This window comes from Hyla sarda, chromosome 1 (assembly GCF_029499605.1).
Source record: "Hyla sarda isolate aHylSar1 chromosome 1, aHylSar1.hap1, whole genome shotgun sequence".
Taxonomy (NCBI): domain Eukaryota; kingdom Metazoa; phylum Chordata; class Amphibia; order Anura; family Hylidae; genus Hyla; species Hyla sarda.
The window spans coordinates 555,663,926-555,670,409 of NC_079189.1; the positions used below are offsets into that span (position 1 = coordinate 555,663,926).

Consider the following 6,484-nt stretch of genomic DNA (forward strand, 5'->3'; position numbering starts at 1 on the left):
CTATCGCAAGCCCTTCTCCGATAGGAGAGAGGCCCCCCAACAAACCTTACCCTTCGCCTCCGGACCAAAAGGTACCTGCGAGGTTCCAGGTTCGATGTCCCTTTTCGCCGAAGCTACTAGGGGACCACAAATGCTCCCGGCATCCCCCTTGGCGTTAGCCAAGGTATCTGCCGCAGAGCCGATTACGGTAGGTACCCTGCCAAAGCAGGAGTACCCGGGGTGTTTGCAAGGAGGTGCGGAACCTAATGGCCACACACACCTCCCCTAGACCGCCAGGAGGGACACCCAGAAGGGCTACCGCATCCTGACAAATCCTGTGAACACACAACACGCAAAAAGTGACACAGTGAGACAAAAAAGAAATAAATAAGTGAATGTGTGCAGATATACTGCCCAGACATCCGGCCGGATCTATAAAAATTTCTCTGATCCTAGCCAGAAGGCCGGGAATCAAGAGGTGAGTGCCACAAGGTGAAGAGATTATGGTGCCCGTGCTTCAACTCAGTGAGTCCATTCTCCCAGTGAGTTTCAGCACCTCGGGGTCACCACTCCCCGAGGCACAAAAGTACCTCGGCTCTAGACCCTCTCAGCCTCATGGCGAGACCCGGAGGGAACAGGTCACATCGGGGCAGCCATCGAGCTGATTCCTCAGAACCAGCCCCGGAAAGCCCTGGTACACCTGCATCCTCCATGCAGCACCCATCCCCATCAGCCCCATACCGGCGTTACTGTACACCGGAATGAAAAACTGATAAGAACAGATACTACACTTGATCTTAGCCAAAAGGCCGAGAAGCGATGTCCTATACCTAATACTATGCCTATGCCCATCTTATATATGGATATGCGGGACTCCGATCCCCAGATGCGCCTGCACGAACTACATGCTACCCACGTGAGTTTTATGGAGTTATACACAGGTAATACTGTGATTGGTGGGTAATACCATCCCGGAAGTGGAAGCAGCGTGGACGCCACTGCACGCCACCATACATCACTGTATGGCGTGTATTGTTTATTGTGAACCCTCTCTGCGATAAGCCCGCCTTTAAAAATTTTAACTTATTATTCATACCACCTGATTTCGTTAATGTTCATTATGTGAATAAATGTTTTTAATGCACTACGGTCACTTTTATGATAATGCACTTTGCCACATATGCAAATTGTCTTCATGATATCTTATACTGTATCACTGTTTACAACTTCTATTTTGTACACTGTCTTATGTAATTATTTATTGTTAATTATGTAAAATGAGCCTACATGTGTGTAGCTATGTAGTGTTGCTCTCGAATATTCCCAATGCAAATTTTATTCGCAAATACTGCATATTCGCGAACATTCACGAATATAGCACTATATATTCGCAATTACGAATATTCTTTTTTTTGTTGTTTGTTTTTTTCACAGTACACATCACAGTGATCACCCCTCTCTGCTTCCAGCTTGTGTGGTGTAAAGAAGGCTCTAATACTACTGTGTGAGACTGGTGTGCAAATTTTTGTATATGCTAATTTTTGCATATGCAAATTTTCGCATATTCGAATTTTCTCATATGTGAAAATAAAACGCGAATATTATGAATATGTGAATTTAGCAAATTTATGACGAATATTCATCCATATATTCGCAAAATATCGCAAATTCGAATATGGCCTATGCTGCTCAACACTATAACTATGTAAGGCTCCCTGAATCACTCAGTTGTTGCTTGAAAATGGTGGTATGAGGCCATAGAAACGTTGCCTGTATTAACACTGGAATAAACCTTTTTGTACATCAATTTGGAGTGCGGTGGTCGCCTTCATTGTCTAGATAGATAGATAGATAAATATGAGATAGATAGATAGATAGATAGATAGATAGATAGATAAATAGATATGAGATAGATAGATAGATATGAGATGATAGATAGATGATAGATAGATAGATAGATAGATATGAGATAGATGGATAGATATGAGATAGATAGATAGATAGATAGATATGAGATAGATAGATAGATAGATATGAGTTAGATAGATAGATATAAGATAGATAGATATGAGATAAATAGATAGATAGACATGAGATAAATAGATGATGGATAGATAGATAGATAGATAGGTAAATAGATAGATATGAGATAGATAGATAGATATGAGATAGATAGATAGATAGATATGAGATAGATAGATAAATAGATATGAGATAGATAGATAGATAGATAGATAGATATGAGATAGATAGATAGATAGATAGATAGATATGAGATAGATAGATAGATATGAGATAGATAGATAGATATGAGATAGATAGATTTGAGATAAATAGATAGATATGAGATGATAGATAGATATGAGATGATAGATAGATATGAGATGATAGATAGATGATGGATAGATAGATAGATAGATAGATAGATATGAGATAGATATTAGAAAGATCGAAAGATAGATAGATAGATAGATAGATAGATAGAAGATAGATAGATAATAAATAAATAAATAGATAGATATGAGATAGATAGAAAGATAGATAGATAGATATGAGATAGAAAGATAGATAGATAGATAGATAGGAGATAGATAAATAGATAGATAGATAGATGGATATTAGATTCATATTAGATAGATAGATAGACAGACAGACAGACAGACAGACAGACAGACAGACAGACAGACAGACAGATAGATAGATAGATAGATAGATAGATATAGAAAATAAATTCCTTTTTTATGTCAAAACTAGAGTGCCTCTGATCCAGTGCACCAGCCAAAGGACATTAATACCAATGGGATGTGCTGTTTTTCATCTATCCATCCATGGATGGATGGATGGGTGGATGGATAAATATAGATAGATAGATAATAGATAGATAGATAGATAGATAGATAATTGATAGATAGAACATATTCTATTAGGGTGCTTTTACACAGTGAAGTTTTGCTGCAGCTTTGTTACATTGTTGTGCAGTTTCGAAGCCAAAACTAGGTGTGGGTCATAATAGAATAAATAAAGAACAAATGCTGCTTCTACTTTTTTTTTTTTTTTTTTTTCATTCTACACCAGGAGTGGATTGAATAAAGAGTAGAAGTGGCACCTGTTCTTTATATTACCTTATGATCTATGCCTTGTTTGGCTTCAAATCTTCACAGCAAAACTAAAACAGAAGCAACACTGCACTGTGTTAGAGTTAGGCTAGGTTCAGACTACGGAATCTCCAGGCAGAAAATTTCTGCCCGGAGATTCCGAGTGCGGCCAGCGCCGGCTGAATCAGTGGGTGCTGGGACCGCGCAGACGCTGCAGTCTCCAATAGACTGCAATGTGTTCCGCGAGGATTTCCGCCTGAAGAAAGAGCACCGATTTTCTTCAGGTGGAAATTTCTAAGCATATTTTCAAAGGGGATTTTCCGCTTCACAAATTCCGAAGTGTGAATTTGTGAACGGAAAATCATTCACAACACTATACATTTTAGAAAGCGGAATTTCCGCCTGTAATTTCAAAGCAAACTTGCAGGCGGAAATTCCGTAGTCTGAACCTAGCCTTACAGCGTGATTCCAGATTGTTTTTCATGCAGATCTTTCACATAAAAGCAGCAAAAACTGCATTTTTTTTACATGTGGGTTTTGTTGCAGATTCACTATAGACCCCTATGGACAGTATTGAAATCCATCACAAATCCACAACATCATGAGTGGCTGTGACTGCAAATCTGCCAATAGGATTCACAGCATTGTGACAGCAGCTACATCACAAGTATCACAATTGTTACTCATTTAAGTGTTACCTCATTATTACTGCTGCCCTAGGCACAGGCCCACATAGATGTACATAGATAGTTAGATAGATAATAGCTAGTTAGATAGTAGATAGATAGATAGATAGATAGATAGATAGATAGATAGATAGGAGATAGATAGATAATAGATAGTTAGATAGTAGATAGATAGATAGCTAGATAGATAGATAGATAGATAGATAGATAGATAGATAGATAGATAATAGTTAGGAGATAGATGATTGATAGATAGATAGATAGATAGATAGATAGAAAAAAGAAAGAAAGAAAGAAAGATGAGAAAATAGATAGATAGATAGATAGATAGATAATAGATATGAGAGAGAGAGAGAAAGCTAGATAGAAAAAAAGAAAGAAAGGAAGAAAGATGAGAAAATAGATAGATAGATGATAGATAGATAGTTATGAAATAGATAGATAGGTAGATAGATAGATAGATGATAGATAGATAGATAGATAGATAGATAGATAATATATATATATATATATATATATATATATATATATATATATATATATATATATGACATAGATGATAGATAGATAATAGATAGATAGATAGATAGATATTAGATAGATAGATAGATAGATATTAGATAATATATATATATATATATATATATATATATATACATATGACATAGATGATAGATAGATAATAGATAGATAGATAGATAATATATATATATATATATATATATATATATATATGACATAGAAGATAGATAGATAATAGATAGAGAGATAGATAGATAAGATAATAGATAGATATAGACATATGATAGATTGATAGATAGGTATTAGATAGATAGATAGATATTAGATAGATAGATAGATAGATAGATAGATAGTAATTTGATGCATAATGACAAGTTATAAATAATTAGCAGTTCATTTTCATTACTTTTTATTTTTACAATCTGCACCAAACCCATGCACAGTTTTGTACTTTTGTGTATATATATATATATATATATATATATATATATACATGCTGTATTACCCACAGTCTAGAGGTGTGGGCACATGCCCCGAGTGAAGGAGTTAAGCAGTCCGGTCTCCTCCGTTATTATCTTGCAGGTTGTGCCCTGTGACTGGCAGGAGAGGAGCAGTGTCTAATCGGATTGTGTCTGCTCTTGTAATCCGGCTCACAGGGCTCCAAGCTCCTCTCTCCAATATCACTAATGTCATTTGTATTGGCTGCATTAGACAGATGTTCAGAGGGTCTCTCCTTCCTTCTGTATCTCTCATTCTGATCCCCCTTAATACTTTCACTGCCATTAAATCCTCAATCCCCTTTTACTTTTTCTGCAATCTGGCAGAGTGGCAAGACCATGCTATATACTGGGCATATGGGACATATACAGGATGCCCTTGGTAATTGCTAAGGCAGCTTCAATGGGGTGTATGAGCCAAGTGTCTGTGTGAGAGTGCCTTTACTTGTGACAGGGAAGACATTCATTGGGTAACACAAACATGAAGCAGAGGAGAGGGGGTGAGTGAGAAAAAGATAACATGGGAGAGAAAGAGAGGAGTGAGAAGGTGGGGGGACAAATAAAGAAGGGAAAAGGGAGAGAAATGGAGAGAAGAAAAAATAAAGAAGATGAGAAGAGAGGAACAGGGAGAGGAGGAACAATTTAGACGACAAATTAAGAAGAGAAAGATAAGGGAATAGAGAGAAGAAGAAAAATGAGACAAAAAAGGGAAATAAAGAGGAATGGAAAAATTGAAGACAAGAGTGAGAAGGTGGGGGAGACAAATAAAGAAGGGAAAGAAAAGGGAGAGAAATGGAGAGAAGAAAAAACATAGTAGACAAGAAGAGAGGAACAGAGAGAGAAGGAAAAATTAAGGCAAGTAAAGAAGAGAAAGAGGAACAGAGAAGGAAAAATAAAAAAGACAAAGAGAAAGATACAGAGGAGTAAAAGAAAGGCAAAGGAGAGAAAGAAGGAAAAGAGGTGGGGAGGAATATAAGGAAAGACAGGAGACAAATGAAGAAAGGAAAGAGCAAGGAGGAGAAATGGAGAGAAAGAAAAAGAAAGACACGTAAAGAAGAGAAAGAGAGGGAGGAGTTGAGAGAAGGATAAACAGAGGAGAACTGAAGAAGGGAAGGAGAGAGGAAGAGACAGAGAAGGGCACACTGTAGAGAGTGAATGAGAAAGTTAAAAGAGAGGTAGAAAAGAGACAGAAAGAGGGGAAAATACATGGAGCAAAAAGAGAGACTTCAAGTGCAAAATACTAAAAGTGCATAAAATGGGAAGAATAAGAGTTTGGATAATAAATACAGATGATAAAGTGTTCAGGACAAGTAAACGACAGAAAGTGAACAGTAGGGAATAGAGGAAGAGCAATGAGTAGCCTGAAAGCCCTGAGTATAGGAAATCCTCACCAAGGGAGAGTAGGTGATGGAGGTGAAGTATGGGGCTGCAGTGTTGTGACATCACCTTACTACTTACCTGGAGGCAGGGTGACAATGTCCATACAGTCTTATCCCACCAGACAGGTTCCAAATTCTGCTACCTACCTGAGGGCAGGTTATTTTTTTGTCCAATGTCAATGAGGCAACCTCTCGAGCGCCCCCTATCTTCATTCCGGCAGAATGGATGCCCTATGACAGTATTTCCCAACCAGGGTGGCTCCAGCTGTTGCAAAACTTCAACTCCCAGCATGCCTGGACAGCCGAAGGCTGTCCAGGCATGCTGG

At 37.8% G+C, this 6,484-nt stretch overlaps 1 non-coding gene across 1 annotated transcript; it reads right to left on the reverse strand.

Annotated features, from left to right (window-relative positions):
• Nucleotides 1–612: 612 nt before the first annotated feature.
• On the reverse strand, nucleotides 613–800 carry LOC130343336 (U2 spliceosomal RNA). Its single transcript, XR_008882685.1, has one exon. It is a non-coding gene; the product is annotated as a U2 spliceosomal RNA (small nuclear RNA).
• Between the last annotated feature and the right edge of the window lie 5,684 nt (nucleotides 801–6,484).